The sequence below is a fragment of the Perna viridis genome, chromosome 2 (genome assembly GCF_037379345.1).
Source record: "Perna viridis isolate PV_CMFRI_1.1 ecotype Kerala chromosome 2, ASM3737934v1, whole genome shotgun sequence".
NCBI classification, from domain to species: domain Eukaryota; kingdom Metazoa; phylum Mollusca; class Bivalvia; order Mytilida; family Mytilidae; genus Perna; species Perna viridis.
The window spans coordinates 62,215,322-62,229,276 of record NC_142446.1 but is presented as its reverse complement, the minus strand read 5'-3'; the positions used below and the strand labels follow the sequence as shown (position 1 = coordinate 62,229,276).

Here is a 13,955-nt window from a genome sequence, read left to right as displayed (position 1 = left end):
TGGAGAGAATTTGCACAAACCATTGACATTACAAAATTCTTGCCGAGTAAAATTTGTAATCGATTTCAATACATCCAACCTTCAAATTTCACAGCAGTGTGCTATAATACGTAACCGATGATCGACAAAAACGCCTCAAATTTCACTTATCTTAAATAATTGCCGTATCAAAGTCTAAGTCAAATTACATATAGCCTCTATAGGAAATAGATTATCATTATAGACCCATAATACGGCAGAGTAAATATTGTAGCGACTTTCATGGTAACGTTTGTTCGTCTACTCGTCAAGCGTAAAATTGAATAGTCTAAACCGCATACAATTCCCGTGACCTAGCAGATCCGGAAAATGAAAATGCACTTTTAATGAAGGAAAATCCAATGATCGACTAGTTTGAAAAGAACTTGAACAAAAATTGATAGACGCACCATAATATGATGGAATGTGGAATTAGACTTCTATTACATAAGTTTAAATAATGTGTAAAGCAACAAAAGGTTTTAACAGACCACATACAGTCTCCTAACAAAGAAATACTGAAGTTAAAAAAAAACGTATCTTAAAATATAAATTAGGTCTTTATTTAAACTTGGATCAAGTCTACTATTTTCGTTCACACTGTATTATGAATTTCTATAGTACACAGAGTCACGCGACAGATAACAAACAACCAAAGGTCAAACCTAATCCAACACTCTCGGAACGGATAAGAAATATCAGCCTCCAGGACTGTAGTATCTTTGTTTAATATTCGGTACTAAGCACTCGTCAATTATGTTAATTATCACTTGCACGCTCTTTGAAATTATCTAAGGAAGTGGTTATTATGCATGCGCAGAGATCGATGGCCGGTCTGTATATTAACACCGGAAAGGGTCATATAGTGAGATGCTATTTATCAAATAGACAGCATTAGTTAATAACTTATAAATCGCAATATTTTTTTTGAAAATAGATATGAGGATGAGTAGATCCAAAAACTTATTTGCTTTAAACTTACATTCTTATATTTTGGGCTAGTTACCCACTGTTACAAATCGTGTTTCAAATAAGGTATTTGTAGGACAGCTTATTTCACTTGATGGCCAATGGTTATATTATATATAAGAGGTAATAAACGCATTTTGTAAACGTTAAGCCCCCTTTTTTCATGTGATTATGAGAGTTAAAATGAAAAATAGAGCCGTTAGATTAAATCATATCTATCAAAAGCATAGCTCTAGATGAAAATGCTGATGATAGTTATGACAACTTTGAATTGATAAATGACGATGAAGACGACAATATCGCTAAAGGCTGGCGTAAAAATGACGATGAAGATACCAACGGTTGATCCTGATATCTACAACGTCGTTCATGCCGTAATAAGAAACGACGGCAATTCCGGTTAATGTTCTACTTTCCGACAATTTGAATGTCTTTTTGAATTCTTAGTAAGTGTGAATTTTATGAAAAGGAAATTATCTTGTCACTTACCTAACATTTTCTTTAGTGTGTGGTCTTTGACCGAAATTAAGTCAACTATCACATTTGTATGTAATCCCTCAAGTAGAAGTCAATTTACACAAGATAACATTCCGAGTCCATCAACATCATCAATGTCTAAAGAAGTGGCACTTGAGTGAGATCCTTTGTTTTGTGGACACGCTCTTGAAGCAATGTAACCACTTATTGAAATTCACTTGAGAATTTTAAAAGTTTTATTTATAAGATTTATAATAGAATCATTGAGTGTAGATTCTCAAACTTAATGCATTTAATAAGATCTTTTAAAACTGGATAATAAATTTCCCGAGAGACATTCATTAATGTAACTGCTAATAGTAGGGAAAATGCGGATCTGTCGATTGGGCTTACATTTGTTGATTATCAAAGGAAAATTTGTTATCAACATCGAATATTTAAACCTTATATCAATACTTCAGCTCAGTAAATCATCCCTTTTCAAGTTGAAAACGTGTAAAATACTAACGAGTGATGAATGGCACTATTATCCACCATAATCCATCCGTATGCAACACGGATCATCAAGAGAGGTTACGAAGGAATCATTTATTGCGAAGAATTCCGGAAGCAAGTATCTTTCCGTTCCGCTAATCCTGAAAGCGTTTTGTTAATAGGGACTTAATTGTGTGCTCAATCAAATGTAACTTGATTCAGCTCCGAATATTAATGTACTTCAATTAGAAATCGTCTTTGTACTCGAGCAAGGAAGCTTCCCTGAAAATTCTATAGGAATGCATAGACAATATTTGACCATATGCCGCAATGTCTGGGTTCGGATTATCACAGAATAGTTTAAGTGTTGCAAAAACGATCCAGGGATGAAAATTCTTTAAGTAATTTTTCATATTATAATGATGTACTAGTAAGCAATCATTATCAGATATCATATCCCTTTAAGGGGTGCATGTTGCAATATTAACGAGATTTTTGTATTATTGAACAACGGTCTTAAGGTTAGTCAAGTAAAAAACGAAATTTATAACTATGATTTCTATTCAAAATTATTTTTGTAGAACAGCAGTTTTAAACGTGCTGCCGGGCACAAGCTCAGACAGACTGCAATACATTACTCTAATCATTCGTTCACATTATAAAAAAACATGATTTAGAGAAATACATGTATGTCTAAGAGTATATACCTCTTTAATTGTTTTTTACTATGATACTTGAATAATATCGAACATGAATGACAAAGATCCATGCGCACGGCAGACTATCCTTTTCAATCTTACATGTCATGTCAACGGCTTAAAATATCCTTAATATGACAAATTTTATAACAAACAATTGCGAAGAAAATAAATATTGGCAATGACTTACCAAAAGAGTGTCGTAAGACAGAGGTTTTGATTCAGAATTGATTAGTAAGTCTCTTTCATTTAAATCTCACGTTAAAATTCAGAACTATGTATACAGACCTTCAAATCAATGTGTCATCGGAAGCCGATACACGACACTGTTTCATCTTGAGTAAAAACTCCTTTGATAAGTTCTCTGAAGAGAAGACACGGAACAAAAAGCAACTCTACGTGTTATTTCTGAAACCCGAACCTTTTTCAATAAAATTTGTTAAAAGCACGCCAAGAGAATACTGCAGCTTTCAATAAAGTCTCCATTCTAGACACAATAGGGCGAAAAAGCAAAAAGAACGTAAATACAATATACAAATGATATCTTTTGCTTAGGAAACAAACACTGTCCAAATTACTCCATGCGATCCTTTATTTCATATACAATAATGAACTGATTACACAAAAGGGGTTTATCAAAGCCTATGGCTTCAAAAACAAAACATATTGTTCGTTGCAAACATTTAATTTCTTTATTCCGAATTGCCTTCATAAAATCATTTATAAAGACCAATTTAGTAAATTTCATGACTGTGAAAAGGTCTTTTCATAACGGTATTGAAACTTAATGAATAAACTAAAAGGTATTTATGAAATATATTTAAAAAAGAGTTTGTTATTCAGAGGAATAAGCCCAGTATTGTCGCTCTTGAATAGAAAAAATCATTAGCAGGGATTGTGTTTTCTGCATGTGTTGATTTCAATCCAAAACCTCTGATTTAGTACTGTAATAAGTATTTAAAAACTGAATTCCAAACTGGATTTGCATACGTTGAAAACTGAAAGAAACAATTGGATCAAACGAAATTCAATGTGGTTCTGTCAAAGAACTATAATTAATTGCTTTTTGAATAAATTTTCCTTTGAACAAACACAAAACAATCTAACTAGATTTTGTATTCGTTATAATAAGGATAGATTTACATGCATTCACAACACTGGGTTCTGAAAAGACCCAATTGGACAAAATCGTTTGAATGCGTGTAAGTTCAAAATGAAATAATGCTGCCTCGTTTTGATGTTGAAATGATCGATGTTGCTTTCAAAATCAAAGTACTTTTGTATCTAATGAATCAAAAAGGCATTGATCAGAATTGAAATGTGACAAATAGCTAAAGAGATTGTTATGTGACTCTATTTCCACTCGCGAAAAACAGCATATTATGACAATACAACATATCACTCGATTATACTTCTTCATTTACAACCCAAAACGAGGTTGTTTTTTTCAAAGTACATATTTATCATATACACGTATACGCAGATGTATGTAAGTGATAGTTCAATGTATAAACCGTATACATGTAGATATACCAATGGCGGAACCAAGATTTTCGAGCATTAATAATTTCGTGCAAAATTTGGGCAAAAATGAGCAAATAAAAGCCTGGGAACCCCCTGGATCCCCTGAAAATCTCTGTATCCACCAATGTATACACATTGATTATCACATTATCTGAATAGTAAACAGCCATGCATGTAAAAACTCAAGTTGTCAGGAACTTAGTGTTATTCCGCTTAGTCTGGAAACATTAACAGCGGCGCATCCAGATACTTTGAAAAGGAGTGGTGTCAGCCGGGGTTCCTCAGAAAAAAGGGGGGTTGCTAGGACAGAACTTGCAATATATTTTTTCAATCTTACACAGTCATGATAATGACAAATTTTCTAATAAAAATGAGGGGTACCAACCCCCAGAATTCCCACCTGGATCCGCCACTGATTAAAACATTCAAATAAAGTATGCTATAATGTAACTTCATGTTAACGTATGCTAGAATATTGTCTGAAGCATCACCACTAACCTATGATTTCACTCAACTGTGTCTATCCAATGGGAAGAAGGGCTTAATCTAAACCTAGCAAAATAAAGTCTTTATAATCGGCTAGATGACCAAGTTAAAAAAATCACTGACTAATCAAAATGAAGTCGCCTTTAAAAACCGGTACCTGAACTCCTACTTTTTTTTATATATTTGTGCCGCTGATCAAAGACTAGGCGGATCTACGGTGGAGGGGGATCACTCTCTTATGCTCGAGAAGTAAGGTTTATTTTATTGTATTTATTGGAAAATCACTGATTTTGGCCACTTCCCTTAGACCACTCAGCGTCCCCTAATTTTGATTTTTTATTCCCCCACTGAAAAGTCAGCGCAAGAACCTTAATAGAATGTTGTCATTATTCTCACCATATGTTATGTTTTGTTTGTTTTTTTTATTATTATTGTTTTGCCAAGATATGAAAATGTAAAATGAGTGTCAAAAAACTACAACTTAGAAATGTAGCTTTACAGCATCTTGAGTGGCCCTATTCGATTAAGGCAATTGTCCATAACCAGGCAATATCGGAACGTTTTCAAGCCTCCTTTTGAAAAGTACCCCGTCCTTATTTTGCAACTAACATACAATAACCATATGTATAAAATGCATGTACAAATATTTTTGGATAACAATAAACATTTTACTGACTTATATAAACACGTCAAGCAACTGTTTTTAATAGCTGATGGTTATACATGTGTATGTATTTTTATGTTCGTTGTTGTTGTTGTTGTTGTTGTTCCCGTTGTTGTGTTGTTGTTTTTTTTTTTACTTCACTGAAATAAAGTTGAAAGCAAGTTCATTATATTGAGAAATAATGCTATCACATTTTAATTTAAAAACCTATAAAAAGATAAGATTGTACTCCTACCTTCATTGCTTGTCAAAAGTGGCGTTCTTTAATAAATAACACACTAAGGTTCACTTCTTGGCATGATAGGCACACGTATAGCTTCCGAAAGTTACACACTTATTTTGTTGTTTAAACCCTGAAGATTTTGTTCAAGAGTTTTGACATCCCAATCGTGTTTCCTGAACTAATTATTACCCTTCTGTTAAAACTCTCCTTCGGTCTTTGGATGTCACATAACATCGATTTTGTGTGAAAAGATTTTCAAATTAGTGAAGATACATTATGCCTCCCGATCTCAAAAGATGGATTCGTTATCATCGAATTGATATTGAAATTAAACGAAGAAAAAGATATTAATCGGATAAGCTGCATTATAAGGATTGAAAGGGAAAGTCGGCAGTGAATAAGACGATAACGGTCCTGAAAGAGAGGCTGCATAGATTCCCTATTAAATAATTCCCCATAAATCAAGAAGTCCCATTCTTCACTTGACGCTACTGCCTCGTAGCACATTTATTTCAGAATGGCTTGATCCTATAATTTAACTACTGACAACAATATTCTTTTGAAATATTTGCGGAAGCGACTAAGAACCGAATTCTGGTATTGTAAGGAAACAACATATATCAATTTGGTCTGTTCGATTGGATGGTTGAATTCAAAATATCACAATTGTATCTATTTATGCATACAACTCCTAATTCTTGTTTTGTTCTTCTATTGTTAATGGGCGTATTTTGTCCTTTAATGGAGATCATCGTGGATACCATTTAACACTTTGAAGTTTCTTACCGATAACATATTTCAAGGGGGTGATACGTGGAGATGTTCAATAGATGGTGTATCTGATCACTTTTTTAATTCCATAGAAAGTCATATTACACCAGTCATTACTAAGCATATGCAGATTCCAAAGGGGGGCTGGGGCCCCATTGTGCACGAAACAAATCTGTTAATTATACAGAAAAATGAAAATCGCTGGAGCGCCCTCTCCCTTTTCTGAATTTCTATAGACCAGCCGCTGAAAAGTCATAAAATTCACACAATTTAAGTGAAAAATCAAACTAAATCTGTAAAAATTGTAGCTACGAAATTCCAATTCAAAACCATAGTATTCAAAACAAGAAAACAAATAATGATAGATTTATATGTGAATGTATTATTAAATATTTCCCTGCACTTGATGATTACGAGTTCGATGATTTTCTTATTACCTTTATTATATAATACCATTAATGCAAGTGCAATGGTTACACGGTTCAGTCTTACTTTTAGTAATAGTATTTTGAATGAGAAAAAAATAAAAGAAAAATTGCAAAAGCCATCCCAATGAATTAGTAACAACTTTAGAAAAGAAATACTTTTGTAGTCACGTGATGCAAAAATAATTCGGAGTCGTCTTCCAGATGATGCAGCTCCGTCATCGCGTATTTGCGGCGGGTTTATAGTAGACAGAGGTCTCAAGGGACGCCCTTCGACATTAATAGGGAAAGTGTATAGTTTTTTGGTGTGGCGGACCTGGGCTATTTTCCCTATGATTCTGACCACAAATAGGTCTAAAACGTTCAAATGCCCGATATTTCCATTAGAATCTGTGGTAATACTCTTTGTTCCAAACATGCAAATTTGTGAAAAAATCAGATAAAGGAAAAGTACAAAAAGTGCAACAAACGTTGTTGAAAGCTAAAGTGATATTGCCTCAGATGAATGGAAAAATTGACGATACGAAACGAGAAGTCATCGCGTTTGTCATATACGATTGATTGCAAGAGTGAACGAAACTGATATTAAGGGATCTTGCTAAACGGTGTTCCTTCTTGTGAATGAGATCAACTATAAAGTCAGCTTCATATGGGTGAATATATAGATCAATGAGTAGCGGAACAAAATTTGTTTCTATTGGAATGTCGATCATCTGTTGGAAAACACTAGACAATTATGCTGTCAATAAATAATTCCAGTATTTTGACATGTTTGATATGTAGAATATTCCAGCTGGGCACAGCCAAAGTCTACATACATGGCATATGCAAAAATATGACGAAAGAAACAAAAGCATTATCGCATCTTGGCAGAGTATGTTAAAGAAAAATGCAAAATTGAAAAGACAGAGAAGCTTTTCATTACACAAAGATATTTTGTCTCTTATTTTCACTTAAGCGGGACACTGTAGCATTTAAGTACACTGCCTAAAACAGAGGTGATTTATAGAAAAGAAAAACCCACCAAACAAATAACGCTTTTTTTTTCGTTCTACAAACGCTACTTTTTACGTAGCAAAAATTCCAGTCTGTATTTTGATCTGCAAAAAAATTCAACCAAGTTATACCAAATCCAGGACGATAACAAAGTGCCAGTTTCATACACAATCTATAATATATTTATTTCGAAAGTGCCAGAACCAACTGGTAAACTTAGACTGGCTCTATGTTCTGTAATTGTTTTTGAATTTAAGGTAATAGTGAATATATATGGGTGGTTTTTGACATGCATGAATCACCTTTTTTTCTACGGATTCATTTAACCATGAAGTATTGGAGCAATAGCGTATATGAACATTTGTCCATATAACACCTGGTAACTTATCAAGTTTGTATTTATGTAATGTTGTTTTGCATCACAATTTGTAAAAAGCGAATGCAGAATAACAGGCGTCGAGAACAAAACAGTTGGACTGTTGTCGATGACAATCTTCAACACCGGAGAATGTGAACAAAATGTCAGTACAGGTAATAGCTGACAGAAAACTTGTGGTGCATTGTTCAAAGAAATATTAATCAAGGGAACACATATTCGAGCGAAAACCAAAATAATATATTCCAAGAAGAAAGACTAGACAACACTCACCGAGTTGTTCATATAAAATGTCACATCCGGGGTAGACGACAGAGAAAAGGAAAACTATGACACGGTGAACAAATCAGTTTTCATGGCGCAGATGGATATACCGTATTGATCCACGAGTTCATGAAGACGACCATAAAACTTCTGTAACGCTTCGTGACGTTTAACGATCCAAAAAGACAAAAGATAAGAAATAACATTCATTTCTGCCCTTATGCCATTTTTTTTTTATATTCAGTCCATTAAAATACATCTAAGTATACAATCATTTTATTATGAGTAATGCTTTGACAATACTGTATTTTGTTTTAATATTTGATGAGACTTATAATTGCTGATTATATCCTAATTGCCTGTGCTTTGTACAGAAATATATAGTTAATTATAGACTTACTTTTTTTTATTTATGTTATGTTTTAGACAATGTTTTTAGCGATTATGTTTATCTAAATTATCTAATGTGAACCGGATCCAAAAAAAAAGTGAAAAAAGCAGCAATTTTTTGTACTTTTTAAACTAACTTTTTTCTCTTATCACCTGTATCAGTAATCTGTTAAACATTTTCGGTCTTGGGAGATTAAGTCAAATAAAGATGTCGCATATTTCATATCAAATTGATTTTGAATTACATATCTTTTTTTAAAATGGTTTCCTTGTCAACAACATATATTGATTCAATTTTAGATGTTGTTTGAGAGACAATTATGGCGCATTTAATGATGAACTTTAAGGTTATGAAATTGATATTCTCTGTAAAGGGAATCTCAAGAGAGTTTTACTCTAATTTAACAGTATCTATGTAAACAAGCATATAAATGTGTTTCTTTAATTTCAACTCCTCATTAATTAGTCTTAATTAACTGATGAACTTTAACACAGGAGGCTGACATTTTTTCCCAGAATGCATCATTATTATGATGTACCTGTGAAACACTGTGGTCACACAAGAAACTATTTTAGAAGTAGAAAATATAATGCAAAACAAATGTATATTGAAAAATATTTTTAAAAAATGAAATTATTTTAAAGATAAAAACTGAGAATTGAAAATAGCTTTTAAAAAATTAATATCATCTGAGACAGCACGGCAAGTCATCAGACAAACAAGTAAATAATACTGCAATTTTGTGGCTTCTTAATGACAAAAACAAAAATGAGGAAAAAATAATAAACGATACAAAAAAGTTTAATTTTCTCTTCGTTTGCTTTGCATTGAAATTTCAAACTCAAGAATATTTATTTGTTTAATTTGTAAAACAAGAATTCTTTCAATAACTTTTGATTTTTTTTTAAATCAATTGAATGGTCTCTAAAATTAAGAGAAACATATACCGGTATATATATATATTGCACGATTGAGTAGTGTATAGAAAGAAATATATAATACATCAGCAGTGTCCATGGCTTGAATTAAAAATAACAAATATATATTTTTATACCACTATCATCTTGTATATATTAACAGGAATGTAAACCTCACTTATGTAAAATAAATTTTCACAACCTCTCTCATCATTTTTATTTTTGACTAACTGTACATTCTTCACAGTTTTAGGGTTGTTTACTTATTACTACATCAGAAAAAGTGCCAAAATTACACCATAATTAGTGCTACCATCTGGTAATTTCGCAGTAGATAGTGTTGCGGACAGGTATCAAAAAGTGCCGTCCGTGCAAGACCCGACAGGGTAGCCAAGGACATTAAAAACCCCTTGGTTATCAAAAAGTGCTTTAGTTTTCGAGTTAAATGGACACAGAGGGTATACTGCTATATCATATATCAGTGGAAAAATAAATCAATATAATTTTTGAAAATCGTACTTATCAAAGTGAAAAACGGTTAAGCCAAGGAGGGGTCAAAGATCAATCGACCCCAGTACACTTTGATAAGTAATTTAAGTGAAATCATTTGTTGTAGGTATTAGGAATAAAGTAACATGTAAAGGTCACATGTATAGAATCCCCGTTAATGACAGTGTTGTGAAGTGCTGAATGTAGATACACGTTATGCAGATTCTGAAACCAAATTGTACAGACAGTGCCTCTTGATATAGATTATAATATATCCATTGGTTACACCTTTCAGACAAAACGTATGTATGTTCAAATTTGCTCTTTGAGCAATACCAGTCTGCGTCCATACTTGCCCCTCGGGCAATACCAATCTGTGTCCACACTTGTTACTTAGTAAAGAATATTTAGATATACATTATAATAGTCTACGGTGTCTTATTATCTCTTAATCAATGAAAATGCACTAAAATGCAACCAATTGTAAGGGCATTCTTTTTTACATTTTTGAAATTCTATGATCTTTACATGTTACTTGTTTTCCGAAACATACAGTGAAGGATTATAAATATCGTAAATCACTTATCAAAGTGTATTGCGGTCGATTGATCTTTGACCCCTCCTGTAATTAATTCAAAATAGCAGAAAACTTTACCACTTTTCAGTTAGAAAAGAATGATATTCAAAAACTACATCGATTTATTTTTCCATTGACAAATGATATAGCCGTATACCCTCCAGGCCCATTAAAGTTCGAAAAATCCTTAGCCGTCAGCAGCAATAGAAAGGGTGATGATCTAGTAGTCACAGATGATTGCACCCTGTAACCGTAGATTTTAAGCAATTATTCTTTCTAATTAAATAATTAAGTACAATATAGGAAAATGAAATTTAGATTCTTCTTGTATCCTATAAATATACTCCACATGTTGAAAGAGGTTCCTATTCCCTCTAATAACGATAATCACTAAATAAACTACCTTGGATAACCGGACAATTGATCCAAACTTTCTATCAAACGCATATCACACCGTATTACCGATTTGCATCATTTTTTAAAACCGGGCGACCCGATGCGATATATCGCCGCCCGCAAGGGTAGTTTCATTGATATCCTTCACAACATTTAGCAATGTGCATCAAATGTATCGACGGTGGATGCATTAAATTTTCAATTTGTGGCAGAAATTAAAACATGAATATGATATACATAATAAAGTAAACAAACGAATTTTTCGCAAAATATATTTTAAAGCTAGAAATGGTATATTATTATCAATTGACATCGAAGATCAGAACTGATATAGCAGACGCCAGATCCTGTAGATTTGTGAAGCCTGTTATCATCTGAAACTATCCCTTACACCGCCGCATGAAAATAGTTCCATTGACATACTTTGTTTAGGTTTAAATGCAAGCAATTATGTCCTTTTTACAGTTATTAAAAATATCATGTTTAATCCCATGTTATTTACACCAATAAACAACTTTTATTCCGAACTAAATATGCTGATTAATTTGGTTAGAATTAACAGCGACCAACTAAAAATAGGTGACCTCTAACCTATTATTAGTACATGTTGTTAATCGTTTTCTTATCTACAATTATAAAACAAATAATAAACCACTTGATGTGATTAACTAGGAAGGAAAATCCTATTATACTATGTTACCAATCCTAGAAAGGAGAATTATTATTAAGAGGGATTCTAAGTACCTATCGAAAGAGCTGTCCACATTTCATGCAGGGTTGAAGCCAAATATTAACAATCAAAGTCCTCATGTACTGAATCAATTTATATCGATTGTTTGAATTTTTACGACTCATATAATCATCAAATTGCAAAAATAGGATCGACTTGAAACGTATATAGGTACAAGCTTATTGTTGTAAATGGTTAATATCAAACTCTTATTTAGATTCACTACTGATTACAAAGGACATTCAATTTACTAGAATTCACGTGGAATCGTAGAAGTGCGCCAATTTGTGTAAAGTTCAGGTTCGATGTCGGTTTACTACTAGGACATTAAACACTTAGATGAATGAAAACACAACTCTAAGACATACTTTATAATTGAACTACTAACTTCTAGTTGGTCCTTATCAGTTTTTTTTTAATTTTCAAATTAAAGTTATCGTCCTCCAGTTCGAAACTATCCGTCAAATCATTCAAAGTTAAGCAATAATCGTTGAAAAAAAAACCTGCCCTTAGATGCATGTACCTCTCAACTAGCTACAACGATTTCTCAGTTGATGAGCTATATGTCTCAAGTACTACAAATTGTCGCATAGACACTGTGTCACTTAAAAGAGCTTAGTTTCTGGGCATCTATAGCTAGTTCCAGAGACACGTACAATAACATGAACGCCAAAGTCTTGACCAGCGTGTCGGTTTAATGCAAATGGTTATTATGCGTCTAAGACTTGATTATCTCGACAGCGAACGACTGATTTATTTTGGTAAATGCATGTAAATGTACGACATGCACTAATAAGAGGTTAGAGGTCAACTATTTTCAATTCGATCGTAACCCGAATAATTCGGTCCTTCTCCGTATCTGTTTCTCTTCTACTCTTGAGGAGTGATCGTAGCGTCACGACAGAATTATTCGGGTTAATTAGATCGTCAAATTTATCAGCATATAAGTTCGCAGTAAAAGTCGTTTAATGGGTTTGATTTTTGCCGTGAATAACATAGAATATACTAAAAATACCTACAAAGAGGACCTTACTATCTGCATTTGAACCTTAACGGGATATATCAATGAAACTATTTTCCTGCGGTGGTGTAAGAGATTAATGCAGATGCTAACAGGCTTTACAAATCTTTAGGCTCTGGCTACTGTTATATCAATTCTGATCTTCGATCTAAATCGAAAAAAAGGAGACAGTGATTCCGATAAAGAAAGAGCATGACCCAAACCGTCACTGTTTCATGTATTTTAGAACAACAGCATTTTAAAAATGGAGACTTTTTTGCATTAAACCGTTGCATGTATGCCAAAATGGTACATTCTATTATTAATGGTCATTGAAACATCTTATGCCGTATCCCTCTGAACAAAACCAAAACAAAAACAAAACAGTTAAACAAATCAAACCAAAATAAAAAAAAACGCCGATTCAAATGAACTGAAAACTGACATCTATATTGAAAACTAATTGTGTACGGATCTTAATCTTAAAACATTTTTAATACGGTCATCGAAGATGAGAACTTTGCCTATACGGTGGCACAGTAATTTTCCCAGGAATGGTGTAGGTCTGTGGTCTGGTGACATTGTTATTTATAGTGGACATTCTATTTGGCTATTTGGCTATGCTTTAAGAAACTCTGTTATTTCAAAACCATATGTTTCTAGGATTATGTGTGATAATGGAGCTGTCGATGTTTAAGGGACTCAAAAGTGCATGGCTAGTGTTTGCTTCATCGGACTTAATTGTTTAAATTATATTCTAAAACTTCGGTGTTAACGTGACAATTTAGATAACTTTTGAAATATTCTAGCTAGACGAGAGATACATGTCTTTAAGAGCAGAATTGATTTCAACAATTGTGGCTCAGGTTAGAATAATTTGACTGACAATTTTGACCTGGAGTCTGCTAAATTGAATTCTGACTTGAAAATTTAGAACTCAGAACAGGTAATTGCCAACTATTAGTTTGTAGTTCAGTTATGTAGGATGTCGGAGAGTTTTTTGTTCAGTCGTCTTTTAACCGACAACGAACCTGAATAATCTTACGCAAACTAGTAACTTTTTTTCTTTTTATGTTATCCTTATTATTGC

General features: G+C 33.0%; 1 long non-coding RNA gene across 3 annotated transcripts in view; it reads right to left on the bottom strand.

The window, feature by feature from the left end:
• LOC148626379 (uncharacterized) overlaps positions 1-5,935 on the bottom strand; it is a 93,793-nt gene extending 87,858 nt beyond the window's left edge. The window contains exon 1 of one of the 3 annotated variants that reach the window (XR_015920054.1): positions 5,546-5,935. This is a non-coding gene — a long non-coding RNA (uncharacterized LOC148626379). Of the gene's footprint in view, positions 1-1,476; positions 1,936-2,924; positions 3,214-5,545 lie in introns of those variants that run through there. The other 2 variants (XR_015920051.1, XR_015920053.1) reach the window with 2 other exon arrangements.
• Between the last annotated feature and the right edge of the window lie 8,020 nt (positions 5,936-13,955).